A 19694-nucleotide genomic window follows, 5' to 3' on the forward strand; every position below is an offset into this window, starting at 1 on the left:
TTTGAGTTAATTTTATATCCAGCTACTGCACTGAAGCTCTTTATCAGGTTTAGGAGTTCTCTGGTGGNCTTTTTAGGGTCACTTATGTATACCATCATATCATCTGCAAATAATGATATTTTGACTTCTTCCTTACCGATTTGTATCCCCTTGATCTCCTTTTGTTGTCGGATTCCTCTGGCTAGGGCTACAAGTTAGAAAGAGCTCATAATGTATCTATTAAGAATTCTAAGGTGAGATATTAGTGAGTACTCAAGAAATATTCAAAGATGTAATAGGTGAAAATTTAAAAAGAAAAGCATAAGAAAAACAAGGCTTACTTTTAGAGGCAGGATATGGTGGTAAATATATGTAATCCCAGCACTTGCACAGCTGTGTGTAGGAGGCTCAGTAGATGTAGGTCTGGCTAGGATATGTGAGAGACCCTGGCTCAACAAAACCAAACGCTAGTTAACCAACCAACCAACCAACCAACCAACCAACCAACCAACCAACCAACCAACTAACCAACCAACCAACCAACCAACTAACCAACCAACCAATTAAGAGCAACACACAAGGCCCGTGAGCATGGCATACTTGAAGTCCCAGATACTCAAATGGAAGGATGAGGCAGGAGAATCTCTTGTTCTGGAGTTAGGTATTAGCCTGGGCAACATATCAAGATGCTGAATCTTCAGATAGATAGATAGATAGATAGATAGATAGATAGATAGATAGATAGATAGATGGTTTGAAGATTGATTTGAAAATCCACAAGGCAAGCCAGACTTTCTTTAAAAAATATGAAATTGCAGAGTGAGATGATGAATAAATAGGAACAAAGATGAAGTAGTGAAAGTGACAGAAAAAATCAGATTACTCATAGAGATTTAGAAGAATTTTTTTGTTGGCACTTGTACACTTGAGAGATAACAGGAATACCTTTACGCTTAGAGAAAATAATGCAGGAGCTAGATTTTGTGCCCAGAGATTTAAGACACAAGAATTCTGGTGGCACTCAGGTGTCATTCTGTATTCAGCCTTGATTTCTTAGTGAGAATATTGCAGTGCTATATATGAATTTAGTAAGATGGTAACGATTACATGTTAGACAATTGTACCTGGAAGTCCTTCCAGAGAACTTTAAAAAATAGGTTTATATATCACTTCAGTGATGATTGTCCTCAAACAAGGACAATGTCAGACTTAGGGACAAAGCAGTCAAGACAGGGGCCAAAGGGCACAGAATTAACCATGTCTTAAGACAGAATTAGCTTAAGATTTCAGGTAAGTAATTCTAAAATCAAATAGCACCATTTAATGTTCAGAAAGAATTTAAGATATTAACCCCAGTTATTTCTGATGGAAAGTTATATTTTCATCCTAGTTTTTCATTTGCTTCCTGGTGTTAATGTCTCAGGCGAGCATCTTTGAGCTGTAGTGTTTCAGACTGAGGTCTGTCTAGGCTGTATAGCGAGTTCCAAAGGCCCTGTGGATTGGGTGGAGCATCCTGCTTCATGATAGCTTGAGCAAGTCTGGGGTTTGAACTTTGAATCCTATCTTTGTTTCTGGTTACACCTTCACGGGACAAGAGTTTGCTTTCATCATCCCAAATGAATTTTTTTCATTTAAGCCAATGACAACATTACCAAGATGTTGGCAAGTGCTAGCAATATCGTTCAATTGAAATGAAATCATGTGTTCCTGGAAGCCCAGAGCAATCAATTTTTAGTAAGGAAGTCACTCCACTGGGACCCTGGTTCAAAAGACACTTTTATTTATTTTTAACCCTAATAAATTTTATTGGAAACTCTTCAAAATTATTCTGCCACTATTCAATTTTCTGCTTCCTGTGAATGATACTTGAATTTCCCTCCTTTTATCAGTAGCTGAGGATAGAATTCCATAAAATACCTTTGACAGCATCCCAAACATGCATTTTACAATAACTTTTAAATGATAACCATTAGATAACATAGATATATGAGAGAGTTGATTGGGTGTGTCCAAACTGAACTGAGAACTGGTTCAGAGGGACTCACTCAGACAGTGAACCCATAGTTCACCATTTGCTCTCAGCTGCACATGCACTTCTTTGTCCCATTGTCTCGGCTCCAGCCTTTCCGCCTCTCTTGAAATATCTCCCTTCATATTTCCAAGGGTAAAGGTAAAAAAATATGTGACTCTAAAAGTATTATTATTTAGGTCATGGCATAACTAGACTTCTTTACTTAAGAGTGTCCTTTTCTCCCCTCTTAGGTCATGTAGCTATGTATCTCAGGTTTTAGTTTACTTCATAAGTCCAGAATCAAAATGATATTAGCAACAAGGTCCTGGAGAGGGCTATCTCAGGATTCTGATTATGTGGAAAAGTAAACAAACACATGTCCCACCCCCAGAAAAGACAAAAAATTAAACACAGAGCAAAACAAAACTTATAAAAAAATCAATACAGGTCTCACTGTGTAACCTAAACTGGCACTAGACTTGATATGTAGCCCAGGTTAGCCTTGAATTTAGCATTTCCCTGCCTCATCCTCCTGCCTGAAGCCTCCCAAGCGCTGGTATCATAGACATGGACTGCTACAGCTGTTTCTATCTTCCTCCTTATATGTTTGTACAAACCAGTCAAAATCTGGATTAAAAATCAATTCAAGTATCCTTAGAGTCAAGATTCAAATGAATCAATAACACATACAAGAACACTTAATCAGTTATTTTAGTATTTGACATTTAATATTACATTTATTTGTATTGTTCAGTATAGCAAGCACTATGCACTCAACATTTTAAGCAGAGGCCATCTAACTCTAAATTAATTAAGGTTAAATGTTGAGTTCATTCTTTGCACTGGCCACATTTCAAGTGCTCAGTTGCCACATGCAGTGGTTACTTTCACCATCAAGAAAGATGCTTTTTGTTACCTCACTAAGGATGATATCCTCCAGATATATCCATTTGGCCAAGAATTTCATAAATTCATTGTTTTAAATAGCTGAGTAGAACCCTATAGGTGGAACAACAATATGAACTAACCAGTACCCCAGAGCTCGTGTCTCTAGCTGCATATGTAGCAGAAGATGGCCTAGTCGGCCATCACTGGGAAGAGAGGACCCTTGGTCTTGCAAACTTTTTATGCCCCATAGAGGGGAACGCCAGGGCCAAGAAGTGTGAGTGAGTGGGCAGGGGAGCAGGGCGGGAGAGGATGTAGGGGACATTCGGGATAGCATTTGAAATGTAAGTGAAGAAAATATCTAATAAAAAAAAAAAAGAAAGATGCTTTTTTGCAGGTTGACCTCTGCATCCATGAACACTTACTTAGTAATAACAGAGCATATGACCACGTCCTATGTAAGGAGGTCCAGACTTCTCTTCTGTGTCCCAATGTCCCATTATCTGGAAAGACAAGCGTTAAAATGGAAACACAAACACGTTTAAAGCAAACATTATAAGAGATGATGAGGAAGGAATAAGGAATGGGGGGAAAGCTGGGGAGGAAGAGAGACAGAGACAGAGACAGAGACACAGACACAGACACAGACACAGACACAGAGCATGAGAGAAAGGAAATGGAACGAAAGTGACCAAGGTATAGGCATAGGACACGAGGGTGGGAAGAAAGAGAGGTGGCTGCTAGGCAGCTTTTGAGAAAATAACCTAATGAGCTATCCAGGTGAACCAGGTAACACAATGGGGAGCAGAAGAGGTTGGCAGAGTGTGTGGTAAAGAGAGCATTTCAGACCCAAGTAACAAAGGGAATGGTCACGTGGGAAGGCTGACCAGGAATGAGACTGCAGTCTGGGACCTGGAAGCAGGTGGGCAGAGCTGGGATTAGATGCACTTGGCGGCACGTGGCAGGAGGTGCAGAGGTAGCATGTATACACTGCAGCGTGAAGTTAGACTTTTATTTGAATGTGTAAAACAAACAAGACGTACCTGGGCTAGGAGCCCTTCTGGCACTTTCCTAAGTCATCTATCTGGTGCTTAGCTGAGTACAGCTGGTCCTTCATTTCCATGTGTTCTACACTTTAGGATTCAACCAGACACAGATACAAACTATTTGAAAAATGCTGTGTTTGTGAATATGCACAGACATTTTCTTTTGGATCAGGATCTCGGCCTACGCTGATCTTGAACTCACAATCCTCCTGCCTTAGCCTCCTGAGTGCTAAGGTTACAGGGTTATGCCACCACACTTGGCTCAGGCTTAAGTATTTTCTTATTATTCCTTAAGTAATGCAGTATAATAACTCCTTGCACAGCATTTTCATTGCAGTAACTATTATAAGTAATATAGAAGTGATTTTGTGGCTCATATGAAAGCATTTGGTATGAGGGTCTTGAGTATTATTCTGTATAAGGGGTTTGAACATCCTTGGATCTGGTATGTATGAGGGTTTCTGGAACCGATCTTCCATGGCTACTGGAGGATAACTATACTTATGAATTATGAGCACAGGTTTCTAATTGCCTGTCCATTGCTTTCACTAGTCTGAGGATAGGGATGGAGTATTTATCTCTCTGCCTTACTAACGTATAGATGATCAATGAAGGCTTTTTCCTTCTTGTTTGGAGATAGACTTTCATATAGCCAAGGACGGCAACATGTTTAGTATACAGCTGAGGGTGACCTTGAACTTCTGATCATTCTGCCCCTACTTCTCTAGTTTAGGAACTATAGTCCTGCATCATAATTCCTGGCATATGATGTTAGGAATAGAATCCAGGCCTTCCTGTTTGCTATATTTTACAAATACTCTAATGACTGTGATAACACTCCTAATCATGATTGTATTTTTTAAAAGTAATTAAAAAAAAAACTGTGTTGCTCCTGGGCATATACCCAGAAGATGCTCCAACATGTGGTAAGGACACATGCTCCACTATGTTCATGGCAGCCTTATTTATAATAGCCAGAAGCTGGAAAGAACCCAGATGTCCCTCAACAGAGGAATGGGTACAGAAAATGTGGTACATTTATACAATGGAGTACTTCGCAGCTATGAAAAACAATGAATTCATGAAATTCTTAGACAAATGGATGGATCTGGAGGTTATCATCCTGAGTGAGGTAACCCAATCACAAAAGAACGCACATGATATGCATGCACTGATAAGTGGATATTAGCCCAGAAGCTCGGAATACCCAAGATACAATTCACAAAACACATGGATAGTTTGGTCCTTCTTAGAAAGGGGAACAAAATACCCTAGGAAGGAGTTACAGGGACAAAGTGAGAATCAGAGACTGAAGGAATGACCATCCAGAGACTACCCCACCTGGGGATCCATCCTATAAACAACCACCAAAACCAGACACTATTGTGGATGCCAACAAGAGCTTGCTGACAGGAGCCTGATATAGCTGTCTCCTGAGAGGCTCTGTCAGTGCCTGGAAAATACAGAAGTGGATGCTCACAGCCATCCATTGAACAGAGCATAGGGTCCCCAATGAAGGAGCTAGAGAAAGTATCCAAGGAGCTGATGGGTTTGCAGTGCCATAGGAGGAACAACAATATGAACTAACCATTATCTCCAGAGCTCCCTGGGACTAAACCACAAACCAAAGAAAACACATGGTGGGACTCATGTCTCTAGCTGCATATGTAGCAGAGGATGGCCTAGTTGGTCATGAATGGGAGAAGAGACCCTTGGTCCTGCGAAGGTTATATGCCCCAGTATAGGGAACTGCAAGGGCCAGGAAGTGTGAGTGGGTGAGTTGGGGAGCAAGGGGAGGGGAGAAAGGATAGGGATTTTTTTGGAGGGGAAACTAGGAAAGGGAATAAAAATTTAAATGTAAATAAAGAAATATCTAATTAAAAAAAAGAAAGTCAAAACTGAAAAAAAAAATGGTGATGAACTTAAAATTGATCCAACTTGTTTTTCTCTAACTCTAGTTTGTTCAACTGAAACAAGAATTCTCCATTAAGGAAATACCCAGCTAGAAAATTCTGTAAATCATATTTGATGGAAGTGCCATTTTAGATTAGGTATTATAGTAAGAATTGGGGTATGAATAGCAGATAAAAATGAGCAATATTTTCCATTTGGAGCCAATAGTCTCAATAGCAATGTTTAGTTATTGATGCTTTTCTGGACCATAGAAAAGACTTCTATGAGTAGAAGGAAGAGAGCCAAATCTTCCGGAACCCCTCACTGTGAAAACAAGGCATGTGCTGCCTTGGGGAGCACTCCTCTGAGAGCCCATCTTGACTTTTCTATCTGAGGCAAGGTGCTGACAAGCTCTTAGCTCTCAACAGTTTGTGCAATGAGGATTTACACACCAGACACCAGCTTCTCTACAGTAGCACAAGATACAAAACACAAAAGTGGGAAAGTAGATGAAATTAAAGATACATATGAAATAAATTTGATGTTTCATAAAGTCATTTTGGGGGAGGGAGAACTCATTAGATTGCAGAAATGAATGACAGGGAGAACATATCCCATAGGCAGGGCATCATTCACCGCAGAGTAATTCCGCTGTTGTCACAGGGCTCCGTGCAGAGGATGAATTGATGATGATCCTTCTTTTATTGAGATTTGGAGCTCACATCTCATTTATGTTTATGCCTGCCAGGTGGTAGAGCTTTTATTTGTCATTGTATTTCTTTGATGTCCCTTGATCTCTGAGGCTCGAGTGCATGGAAGCTGAATCAGTGTGGTGAGTACGTGCCAGGAGTGCATTGGTAAACACTAAAGAAAAAGACAATGCTAAGAGCAGGAGTTTAGTCCACGGGATAACAGAGATGAAACTAAGAATAGGGAAGATTGATGCTTGATAGCAGGGAAAAATACTCTGGCTATTCAGCTTTCAGAATAATCTTCCAGAGGAACCCGAGAAAAGCCTAGGACTTGAGTTCATTTAAGAAGTGGTTGGATGATGTATTAGAGATTGTCCTGTAAGGGAGTCAAGTGTACTGCGATGCAGAGAGTGAACTAAAACAGTCACAGAAGCTTCCAAATGGCCTTCCAAATGGTCACGATTCTGCAAATCCAGCCATGTCCTGCATTACTGAATGCTTTTATGAATTTCCCTAAGCTGAACAGAAGGTCTGCCCTTCCAAATGCAAGCCTGGCTAGGTGTTCATACCAATGGCTTCTAAAAGAATTGTACTGGTAGACAGATCCACCTTCTCTTGCTTTTTCTGTCCTAGGATAAAAGGATATCAATATGGTTTACTGTTGGCGCGCCTGATCTCTGCTACTTTTAGGGTGTTTGCCATATGTAGTATACATGCTTATGTCCACAGTGTACATGGGGTAGAATATGCTGAGATACGTAGGCCATTGTACAAGGTTAAAAGTCCCCAGATAACATGAGAGTCTTTTAAAAAAAAATCTTCCCCCTGCTCCTGCTCCATTACTCAGAGACATGCTGGGAGTCTAGCTCTTCTGGGTGTATTATAACTGTTCCTAATGGCCTGATGTTAAGCAAAGGAAAGTTTTAATTCCCTAGAGACAGATGAAGGCTGACATCGCGATTCAGCTTTTAGAAACTCAAGAGTGAACGCATTGAAGGACTTCTTATTTTTTTTTTTTCTTCTTCTTCTTTTTATTGATTGCAATTGATCTACAGGTTTATTTGGAGAAAAGTCTTTGCAGCCGGCATTGGGATACATTGCTGAAACGGCCACAAAACTGAGTCTGAAACTCAGCAGCCCAGGCAAGTCAGGAGAGCCGAGGCTTGTGAGTGCTGCTGCGTCTGTGGAGCTTTTTCCGCATCCGAGGCTTGTGAGTGCTGCTGCGTCTGTGGAGCTTTTTCCGCATCCGTTTTGTGTGGCTCAGTTTCTCAGCTGCTTAGGATGTGCAGCAGTTTCTTCCATAGTAGATTCTGTGTTTGGCGCTAGCACTTACCATTTTGCCCACTTGAACATGAGTTATAGAAGCCCATTTTATGATGTCTGAATTGCGTTATTTCAGAGTGTTGGTGCCTGAGAGTTGACTGTTGACGGCCCTATTCATTCTTTTTTTTTTTTTTTTCATTGTTCTGGGTGAGGATGTTTGGAGATGTAGCCTGAGTACTTGCCACGATCTCGCCCTACCTTTAAAGATGGATTAAATGCATTCTTTGCCAATTTCAAACATGGTAGAGTGCATTTTCCTCATTCTAGCCCTTTCTTCTTGTCTGGCTTAACCCGTTACCTTCTCCTCCACCCCCTTCACATTCACGCTTTAGGTTTTGTTTTGTGACTCTCTGATCCTTTTTATTAATTAAGTCATTTGTTTACACCGGATCTCAGCTTTCCCTCCCTCCGCTCCTCCCAGTCCCTCCCTCTGACCTCTCCTCTCTCCTCTTCTATCCCTCTTCCCCTTCTCCTCACAAAAGGGGAGGCCACCCATGGATATCAACCAGCCTTGTCTTATCTTCTATTGAGGCTAGACAAGGCAGCGCAGTTAGGGGGAAGGGCTCCAAAGACATGCAGTGTAGTCGGAGACAGCCCCTGCTCCCACTTTAGGAGTCCCACATGAAGACCTAGCTGCACAACTGTTATATATGTGCAGAGGGGCTAGGTCCATCTATAAATGCTCTCTGGTATGAAGTTCAGTCTCTATGAGCCCTATGGGCCCAGGCTAGTGGATTCTGTAGGTTCACTTGTGGTGTCATTGACTTCTCTGGCTCCTTCAATCCTTCCTCCACCTCTTCCACAGGATTTCCCGAGTGCCACTTAATGTTTGGCTGTGGGTTGCTGGGTGAAACCTCTCTGATGACAGTTATGCTAGGCTCCTGTCTGCAAGTGTAGCAGAATATCACTACTTGTGTCAGGGTTCCTTCTCATGGCATGGATCTGTAGCTGGTCATGCCACTGGCTGGCCATTCCTTCAGAATTCTGTTTCATCTTTTACCCCTGCACATCTTGAAGGCAGGACAAATTGTGGGTCTAAGGTTTTGTGGCTGGGTTAGTGTTCCCATCTCTCCATTATAAATCTTGCTGGTTATAGGAGATGGACAGTTTAGGTTTCATATCCCATTCCTGGAAGTCTTAGTTTGGCTCACCCTCTTAGATTCCTGGGAATTTCCATTGTCCTAGGTTTCTAGCTACTCCAAGGGATGTCCCCCATCCAGTTGTGTCTCCCTTTGTCCTCCCTCATTTCATCCTACCTGTCCCCATCCCCATCCCTCTGCCATACAATACTCTCCCTTCATCTATGCCCAGCGTCTAATCTATTTCCCCTTTTCAGGACTCACTGATTTTAAAAATATTTATGTATGTATGTATGTATGTATGTATGTATGTATGTGTGTGTGTTTATTTGCTTATATATGTGTATACCTGTTTAAGTTGTGGGCACCACACACATGCATAAGCCTGCAAGATGCCAGAAGAAGAAATCGGACTTCCCTGGAACTAGAGTTACAGGTGGTTGTGAAACACCATGTGGATTTTGGGAGCTGAGCCTGGGTTCAGTAAAGAGCAGTAAATGCTCCTGAGCCATCTCTCTAGCTCCTGCAACTAAATGATTTGGTGAGGACTGCACGCACAGCCATAGGTTTGGAAGTATTCATTGGAACCTAGTCAGCTTAGTGTTGGGTACAAGACTGAAGGCAGTGACCATCTCCCCCCTCTCTCCAATCTGTCAATTGCTAATAGATCTGTTGTAAGGGCTAGGAGCCAATGAGTACCTCCAATTCGTGAATGGCTATGACACTCCCAGTCTTCTGCAGGCCCAGTGTAGACAACCACAGATGCTGTGAGGCCAGGCCCTGTCATGTCCTGGAGGTAGAAGTTTACATTCCTTCTCATCTTCCAACTCATTTGCAATGCTCCATGAGCTTTATCACAACTGTATAACTGTCCTGTTTAGGTCTGAACACTAACCTGCCATTTATTTTAGTCATCTTGAGCAGCCATGAGACTATGTATTTATTGCTGTTCACATCAAAGAAAAGTTTCTTCGATTAAAGATGAGAATAGTATTTGTCTATGCATATGAAAATAGGTATTTGGATTGTAGTTTGTGCCATGTAAATTTAGCTAAACAAAAATAGTAAGGTCCTCTCTAGGGTCTGTGACCTCTTTAGCCATTTTATTTATTTATTTATTTATTTATTATTTATATTTATTTTAATTATTAGTTTATAGTACTAAGCATTTATTCCCTCCTGTGGAATGGGTCCCAAATCCAATATGAGAGTGGTTGGCTACCCTCGTAATGGTTGTGCCACTAATACTGGTGGGCACATTTTGCCTTGGTTGCTTACTATGATTTGTAAATGCTTCCAGAGTGCAAGCCTAGCTCTGGCCAGCCATCCTAAATGTTTACTTTCAGAAAAAAAAAAATCTCAAGGAACAGTCAGAACAGGGAAGAATTGAGTCAAATCAATATTATTAATTTTTCTTTTTAAATTTTAAGCTGGGCCTCACATATTAGGCAACATAAGAAATACAAGATAAGACTCTCACTTGAGCAGCACATATACCAAACTTAGAAGGACACCAAGATTAGCATCTAGTGTCTGAGCTAGGAAAACATGCAAGTATGTGAAACATTTCATTAAAAAGAAAGAAATGCAAACATGACAAACTCTTACATTCAAAGTAAAGGCAAGCAACAGGAGGAAGAGAGCAGAGTGCTTGGCCGACATAGGGCTCAGGGTCTGACGCCTGCTGCTAGGCCCCGCTGATTCCCGTCTCTGGAATTCACATAGTGGAAGGAGACAGCTGAGAATCATAAGTTGCCTTCTGACCTCATGTGTATGCTATTGCACATATGTGTGTACACATAACCACACAATCAGAGTGTAATAAAAAGATCATTTAAGCCGGGCAGTGGTGGTGCATGGTTTTAATCCCAGCACTTGGGAGGCAGAGGCAGGCAGATTTCTGAGTTCTAGGCCAGCCTGGTCTACAGAGTGAGTCCTAGGACAGCTAGGGCTACACAGAGAAACCCTGTTTTGAAAAATCAAAACAAACAAACAAACCAACAAAGCAACCTGCAACAAAGTGACACTGACACAGGAGACAGAGGTGACCAGTCTCCTGCCTTCCAACACTAGCAAACAGCTTTCTGACTCTCCAGATACCAACCGCTGTTAAAACAGCAGTCTGTGTAGTTAATGCACACTTTGCTCCTGTGTGTGGAAGACTGCCACATTGGGAAGCTCTCTGAACAACACTGTGTGAGCACAGTTAAGTCACTGGGCAATACAGTTGATCCAATCTCTACCCTTTCTTCCTTCTCACGGATTAGAAAGCAGGGCTAAAACTTCTACACTTCTTATCAAGGCTTCAGTGCCAACATGCTTTAATCAGGAAGCTAAATAGGTACCACTATTAAACTGATATGGAAAGTCACTATTCATTCCAGAAACTCCAAAGTTTAGAAGTTGTGTAATCAGGAATGTGGCTAAGTAACCAATATCAATTTTTAAAATGTTACAACCATAGGGAAATTAAGAGGAAAGTGTTAAGGAGATTTCAAAGAGAAGAAAGATTTCATCCATTGTTAAAAGATGCAATATCATGTAATGTCAAAGAACTTGGGCTTTCCTGTCCTAGTTTGACAGGACAGGAAAATCTCACAGCCACTCTCCTCCTTCTTTACTGGAATACTTATTCCACAAATGGGAACAATGTCAAGAAAATAAAGGACCTATGATCTCATCCAGGACAGAGCTTCTTGTGTGGTACAGGCACACTTTGTTTTCTTGTCTGCTTGTCTTCCATAGGGTTTAACTCTGTTACCATGTTTTTTTTTTTTCCAGAAACCACAATAAAATGAGGAGATTACTGTGTGGAAGTTCCAATTCCATTATCTGTCAGCCTCAAAAGATAAAAGGTGCCACCAGTGTGTCCAGAAAGTAATTTTTCAGTAGCCATAGGTGACAAGAATTACATTTCTGCACCAGGACATCTTGATGTGGTACATCATAAATATTCAGGTTCTGCAGACTTCGAAAAAGATATAATATCTTCTTTCTTGGGTAACATTGACTTCAAGGTCAGATTCAGGATGACTTAGAAATAGGAACTAAAAATTCGTATACACGAGAACAAAAGAGTTGTTGGGGAAGGGGCTGAGGAGATGGAAGAAGTCAAACCTGAAAGCTGAAGGGCTTGGCCTTGGGAATCATGTGATGAGTGAGATCACTCTGGATCTGAGCAAACAGAGGGCTCGCTAGCTCTGCCCCCTTTCCATCGGTGCCTGGCTCATGACATGAGTTCTGGAGGCCAGAGGATATGCATGCCTCCTTGCAGGCCACATGGGCCCTGTTCTAGATTATGCCTTGTTTCAGAAACATGGGATTTTTTTTGCAGCGTCACTGAGGTCTGCATGAGCTTCTTTCTAGATTCATTTTGAGGGATGATCATGTCCTCTGTGTGCTCAAAGGATAATCAAAGGTCTCTGTATGTGACGGCCAGGTGACAAGTATATCGAGCTTGTCTGTATCGCTGTGATACTTCTGTGCATATTAAAATGTCTTTTGTATGGTGTGATGACTAAGAGAGAAAGGGATAACTTGTAGCCCCTGTATAACATTTGCATCCAGACTGTAAATGTTAAGGGTAGGCGTATGTAGAAGTCTTGGCTTATAATTTCCAAACAGGAAACTCTGAATTTTTAAGTAGTTCATGGAAGAATTAAGCTTGCTTGTCTGTGTGCTAGATTCACTTTGTTGTCATTGAGAGGCAAAGAGTTTGTTGTGGTAGCTCTCAACGTCCTACTTGGTAGCTATTGTGTTTGAGATGATGGGACAGCAGACAGAAAGTGTCCTAAAACTTAGGAGAGTCCCATGACAGGGGGAAGAGTGTTGAGTTCCTTCTGAGCCTGACTCAGAGAGAGATAATTTCACTAAGACTTTAGAATCTCTTTTAAAAGTCCTGTCCTGAGACCATGGTACAGTGGGTCCTGGCTTTTGCTCCTCCCAATAAGGGGCTCTGCCTCCTTATTTGAGTTTTAGTATGTTCTGCTCTGGTGTCACCTAGATGGGACTCCTTAGCCTTGTCCTGAACCACATAAAGGTCCAATTCCTCTTCTTTAGGGCAATCTCCCACCTTCTGCTCATAGGACTCACAAGGAAACCTAGGAGCGCTGAGCATCATGCCTTTATGTCAAGACTAGGGGCATCTTGGAGCACAAATGGCTCCTGCTGGTGGACTAGTATTGCTCTTGTGGAAACTGGTCTGCCAGATGATGCTAGTATGTTAACCTTAATTACTCAATTGTTTAGATAGGTAAAGAAATGCTGTAAAAATATGTTTGGGCCCTGAGCAAGTATTTGCACTAATGCCAAGTTCATCCCCCAACAGTCCCTATAAAGCTGTTGTCTCTCAAAACATGTCACATGATACTGACTCCACAGGTCAGAACCTGAGAGGTAGAGAGGAACTTGTGTTCAAGTCCTCTGCTCTCATTGTCAGAGATGGCTTCGAATCCTGACTTTTGGTTGTGTGGATAGACAATGGATGGATGATAGAGTGCATAGTTGTTCAATGACTTTCAGGAAGTCACTGAAGGTTTCTGAGCTTTGGTGTCCTCTTTAAAAGAGGATATTGAGGCCGGAGAGTTGACGCAGGGGTTAAGAACACTTGATGATTCAGTTCCTAGCACCCACGGGAGCCTACAATAGTCTTTAACTTTGGTTCTAGGGGATCCCACATCCACTTGTGGCTTCCGCAGGCACTGCAGGCGTGTGGTACACATATAGACATGCAGGTGAGTCACCTGCACACATTAAAAAAAGAAGTGTAAAGATGACAATAATGGAAAGTCTCTCTTCTGCACCAATCTGTGGCATGAATAGAGGAGCAGGCACAACATGCACCACAGCCTTTGCTGTGCAGTCCCAGGGCCAGGGCTACGGCTGCTTTCCTTCCTTTGCTTTTTTGTTTTGAAAGTGGTTTAATCATTTGACTTTCTCACAGAATGGTTCCCGACTGTTTTGTTTTGTTTTTGTATGTGTCTCTCAGTGTGTGCATGTATGCATGTTTGCATGAAAACATGCGTGCAAGTAAAGCTCCAAAGCAGACATTAGATGACTTTCTTGATTGCTCTTCATCTTATTCACTGAGTCAGTCTCTCAGTTAAACTCAGAGATCTTTGATGCTGGCTATTGTAGGTAACCACCTTGATCAGGAGCTCCTCTGTGAGGACTGGGGTTACGGGGTGGGTTGCTGGGAATCCAAAGTCTTGTCCTCACACTTGTATAGGAAGTGTTTAACTGACAGACCCATTTCCCCGACTTAGAACTGCTCTAGTCTTAAACATCTCTCCAAGAAGGACACACAGGACAAAAGTACTTTTTGGGTTGGGTGTATAGGATTGATTCTGGATTCCAAGGCCTTGAGTGCTCCAGTCCCCAGGTAGCCTGTTGTGAATGTATCCATAGATGCCTAAGGAAGTGGGCTTAGAGTAACCATGGGGGGAGGGGAAGAGAGAAGGATACAGAAAGAGGTGGGGGTCAGAAGGAGACATTTGTTCTGTTTCCTCTTGCCTCAATAGTTAAAAAACTGATTAGGAGGGTCCTTCTTAAATTTGGGGTTTCCTGGGGAATGGAAACTTTTTATCCTCTTGGGTGTCCCTTGGAGGAAAGGTGTCTGTCAGAGAAACTGAGTGAAGGTTTCTTTTAGAAGAGCCCTCTGTTGGCTTGGAGGAGGCCACTCACTTCCCTCTCCACCCTTGCCTTTCCCCTCTGCTGGCTCCTGGCTTTCTCAAGCCCTAGTCCAGCCCTCTTGCTGATTCCTGTTCCCTCAAACTCCTGCTCAGCTTTCTTCTCCGCTTTCACCATTTGGTTTTTACCCAGAGTGAGACCTGCTTTGTTTCCTGCCCCTCATATCCCAGTATAGCGTCCTTCTGACCACTGACCATGTTTGATTCTTCATTTCCCTTTTTTGAAAATTCGCACTTATTTAATGCTTTCCTGTTATTTAATGAGACTCCTATTCTTTCCTGGCCTAGCCTCATAGCCAGAACTTTAAAGCCCACCATTTAGAGTTTAAAGGTGCTATGTTCTTGTCTTTCCTCCTGCCATCAAACAATTGCCACATTAGTGAAAGTGGAGAGAGAGAGAGAGAGAGAGAGAGAGAGAGAGAGAGAGAGAGAAATATACCCAAAGGACAAACCTGCTGAATTTGTGCCCTACTGGCTAGAAATAAGTGGGTTTAAAACTCAACAGAAACAGACACAAACCATTGTTTAAATGAAGAACTACTTTTAGTTTTGTTAGTCATGGCCTTTGTGTAAACAAGTATCTTGATTTTAATATAAATAAAATCTAGTGTAACTGGTTTCCAGTAATAGGGTGGATAAGGATCATTCTTTTAAATATATAGGTTGTCAGTGTCTGTGGTGTTGATTTATTGCTGCTATAGCTACTGCTGGTGAGACAGTCTTTCCATTGGTACAGCTGGAGGACATAGGGACTGATCTGTCCCCTCAAATTCCTTGGGGAGTTTGCCATGGTACTATTCCTTCTTGGAGGAGGCATGCGCAGAGCTGACTTCAGAGGGGTTTTCTTTCCCACAACTGGGAGTCAGGGCAGCCTTTGCTATTGATTAGCTGTGTACCTTGGGTATTGCATTAACTTAGCATCTCCAGACAGTTTTAGTTTTCTTCCCCTAAGTTACAGGAAGAATACTTAGGGAGAAAGTGGTAAAGTCTTTAAGTATGCTTAAGGACAGGATTCAGTATAACTAATGTTTAGACAGAAGTTGTGAATGTAGACCAGTGCTAGTCTGTTTTCCCAGCACGTACAAGGCTGTGAGTACCATCTCCAACATCAAGGAAAAGGATAATTAAATAGTAGCTTAGCAAAAGATATGAAATATATTTAAAGCCTACATTGGCCTGGGCCATGGCACTATGGCTTAAGGTCAGTGTCATGGGAGAATACTCTTTCATTAATTGTTTAAATTTGGTTTTGTCATGGAATATCTTGGTTTCACCATCTGTGGTAACTGACAGTTTTGCTGGCTATAGTAGCCTGGGCTGGCATTTTTGTTCTCTTAGGGTCTGTATGACATTTGCCCAAGATCTTCTGACTTTTAGAGTCTCTCTTGAGAAGTCTGGTGTAACACTGATGGGTCTTCCTTTATATGTTACTTGACCTTTTCCCCTTAGTGTTTTCAATATTCATTCTTTGTTCTGTGCATTTGGTGTTTTAATTATTATGTGATGGGAGGAATTTCTTTTCTGGTCCCATCTGTTTGGTGTTCTGTAGGTTTCTTGTATGTTTATAGGAATCTCTATCATATTCATGAGATGGGATTTTAGATCTGAATCTTGCTTTTCAGATGTGTTCCGGGCTTGGTGTGGTGGGAGAATTGGGTTCTGATGTTGTCAAGTAGCATTGGTTTCTGTTGTTTAAGGTCTTGCACTTGCCTCTTGATATCTGGCTATCTCTAGTGCTAACTGCCCTTGCTGTCTCTGACTGGAGACTGTCCCTCCTGTGTGCCTGGTCGTGTTAGAACTCCTGGGAGTCCAGCTATCTCTGTGATCCTGTGATGCTGAGATCCTGGGTGTGGCAGAGCTCCTGGGAGTCAAGCTGCCTCTAGGATCCTGAGATCCTGGTCTGTCAGGGCTCCTTGAAGTAAAGCTTTCTATAGGTGTAGAAGGATGAGTGGGGAACCAGAACTGTGGGTCTGCTGTGGGCATAGGTATAAGCCAGAAGGACTGTCTGCCTCTGACTGGGCAGAGGTTCCTGCTTCCCTGGTTTCTGTGGTGGTAGTAGTTATGATGGGTGTTGGGACAGATGTTGTGGCCTCACCTGTGATCCTGGGTGTGTCAGAGACCCTGGGAGTCAGACTTCCTCTGGGTGCTGTAGGAGTGGGTGGGGAGATAGCTTCCTGGGTCGGGTCCACTCAAGGTACCGATTTTTTAATTTTGATATGGGATCTTATTTTGTTGTTGAGGTTTGTCTTGAGCTTATGCAATCAAATGATCCTCCCCACTCAGTCTCCCAAGTAGCCAGAACTACAGACAGGCACTGTAGTGGTATACAGGAGCAGTTCCTTGTGGCTCAAAGACCAAACCTTCAGATTATAGGAATATACTAGGGAGAACAATCCCAGGTCAATAACATAGAACAGATCCTCAAAAGATCATAGAGAAGAACTTCCTTAAATCCGGATATAGGAAGGGAACAGAACAATAAATAGACAAGAATGAATAATGAATGTTGGAAGAGAAAAAGCATAAGTCACATACAATGCAAAGCATATCAAAATGCAGCTAATTTCTCAAAGGAAACCTTGAAAGCCAGAAGAGCCTGGAGCAATGCATTTCCAAGTCTTAGAATACTGTGAGCCCAGCAAAACTTCTTCCATAAATGATGGAGAAAAAGAATGTTTCATGATCAAAGCAACCTAAAAAAAATAAGTATTGAACAGACCAACTATGACGAAAACACAGGAAGCTATATTTTTGGCTGAAGAGAAAAAGAATAGTGAAGAAACTGTAAAACGAAAACAAGTGAAGCTATACTTACAGAAATGCAAAGTACTATTGACAAGGCTAGACACCAAAAATAAGCAATACACTGACTACAATCAGCATACACATTTCAGTAATAACTTTCAAAATTAATGACCCCAACTCTCCAGCTAAAAGACACAGAGCAAGAACGAAACTCATCTGCTATCTGTAAGAAACACATCTTAGCTTTAAAGGAAGCACCACCTTAGTGAAAAAGGATGGGCAAAAGTACTCCAATCAAATGGGACAAGGAAGCAAATAGGTATCACTATCCTATGGTCTGCCAAAATGAACTTGGAATGAAAGCTAATTAGAGGAGATAAATGGGGAGGGGACGTTTCATTATAATCAAAGAACAGTTAACCCAGAAGACTATTCTAAACATATATGCACCAAATTCTGGTGTACCCAATCTTATAAAAAGTGTACCAGTGGAATTAAAGACATTAGTTGACACCAACCTATTTAATAATAAATAATTTCAACATCCCACTTTCTCTAATACACAGGTTACCTGAGCACAAGCAGAGAAACAGAATTAAATGACATCGTACATCAGATGGACTTTTAACAGCTAGTGACAAAATATTCCTCACAAATATCAAAAGATATGCATTCTACCCAGCAACACATAGAGAGACTGCTCTAAAATATTCTATATCATGAGACACAAAATAAAGTTTAACAAATTCAGAAACATTGGAATAAGTTCAAATCTTTAATAAATACAGACACTCATGGAACTACACAAGTCATTACTGAATGATGAATGAGTCAAAGAAACCGAAAAGGAATTTTCTTCTTTAGAACTGAGGGAAAATAAAAAGACAATCCAGCAAGACCTCTGGGACAGATCGGAAGGGTGCACATTTAAAAAAATCAGAAAGAACCAGGGCACTCCAAAAGTCACAGAGGCAGCAGAGCGTGGCAGCCATGGAGAATCCCACTGTGGCAGCAAAAGAGGTCCTGGCTGAGGTAGCAGACATTCTAGAACCTGTAGGCTTGCAGAAAGAAGCAGAACTGTCTGCCAAGAACATGGAGGAGTTTGTGAGGAACTCTCAGAAGAAAGACAAGCTGCTCTGTAGCCAAAACTTGTACTTGAATGTAGTGAACTTCTTTTTTTTTTCATTTATTTTTTAAAATTAATTAATTAATTTATTATTATTTTCTTTATTTATATTTCAAATGCTATCCCGAAAGTTCCCTATACCCCCCGCCCCGCCCCTGCTCCCCTACCCACCCACTCCCACTACCTGGCCCTGGCCTTCCAAGTAGTGAACTTCTTACAGAATCTTAAGACTCAGAAGAATAATATAGCCCAGAACCCAGACACTTTGGTTTCTGAAGTCATAAGTTGACAGAAGGTAACTGAAGCTAAGGAACACTGGAAGGAACTGAAGGCCACATACCTGGATCACGTGGACAACACAAGATGTGCCCTGACCCAGGCCTTACCCCAGGTTAAAGAGGCTCCAAGGAAACACACAGAGCTTCAGAAGGCTTTGGAGCAACTTCTGGCTAGGAAGCAAGTACTTGAGAAACTTCAATGAGCTCAGAAGCAGTGGCAGCTGCAACAGAAGTGTTTACAGAGTCTGGCAGAGATTTCTGCAGGGGTAAAGGGAGGTCAGAAAAGAGCTCTGGAGAAGCTTGACAGATCACATTAGGAACTTGAAACCTTGAAGCAGCAAGCAGGATAGGCACAGGAGAAGCTGCAGTGGAATCAGGCCTACCTCCAGCTGCTGTGTGCCCTGCAGAATAAGCTGGTCATCTCTGAGGCCAAGGCTAAAGACAAAGATGTCACAGGACGACTTGCCTTTCCACCCAATTCTCCCTAAAGGAACAAAGAAAAACACTGGTTGGCATGGAATACCTTATCCACAGAGAATGAGAAGGGGTGTGTATGCTTGTGCTTGAGAAGTGAGGTGGTTTAATGATGATTCAAGAGCTAAGGAATGAGGACTAAGGAAATCTAGTTGAGACTGACAGCTGTTTGCCAGCCTGTTAGCACATCTTCAGGATGCATGTAGTGAAAGGCAGCAAACCTGAACTTTGGCTGAAGAACCTGCAACAAGATGCCGTGGTGTTGACCTCTGCATGGAGGTGGACTGTCTGGAAAAACCTTAGACTGTTGAGACATTTATGGGAACAGAAATCAATCTTTCATTAAATTCCTCAATTTTCAAAAAAAAATCAGAAAGAACACAAAAAGACTTAATTATAAGACTTAGCAATTCAAACAAAAACAAAAACAAAACACCAAGAACAAAACAAACAGGGGAACAAATTAAAAAACCCAA

The 19694-nt window shown here is 41.8% G+C and overlaps 1 pseudogene; it reads left to right on the forward strand.

The window, feature by feature from the left end:
- The first annotated feature begins 18330 nt into the window (after positions 1-18330).
- On the forward strand, positions 18331-19232 carry LOC110334263 (annotated as a pseudogene).
- The last annotated feature ends 462 nt before the right edge of the window (positions 19233-19694 follow it).

The sequence above is a fragment of the Mus pahari genome, chromosome 16 (genome assembly GCF_900095145.1).
Source record: "Mus pahari chromosome 16, PAHARI_EIJ_v1.1, whole genome shotgun sequence".
NCBI classification, from domain to species: domain Eukaryota; kingdom Metazoa; phylum Chordata; class Mammalia; order Rodentia; family Muridae; genus Mus; species Mus pahari.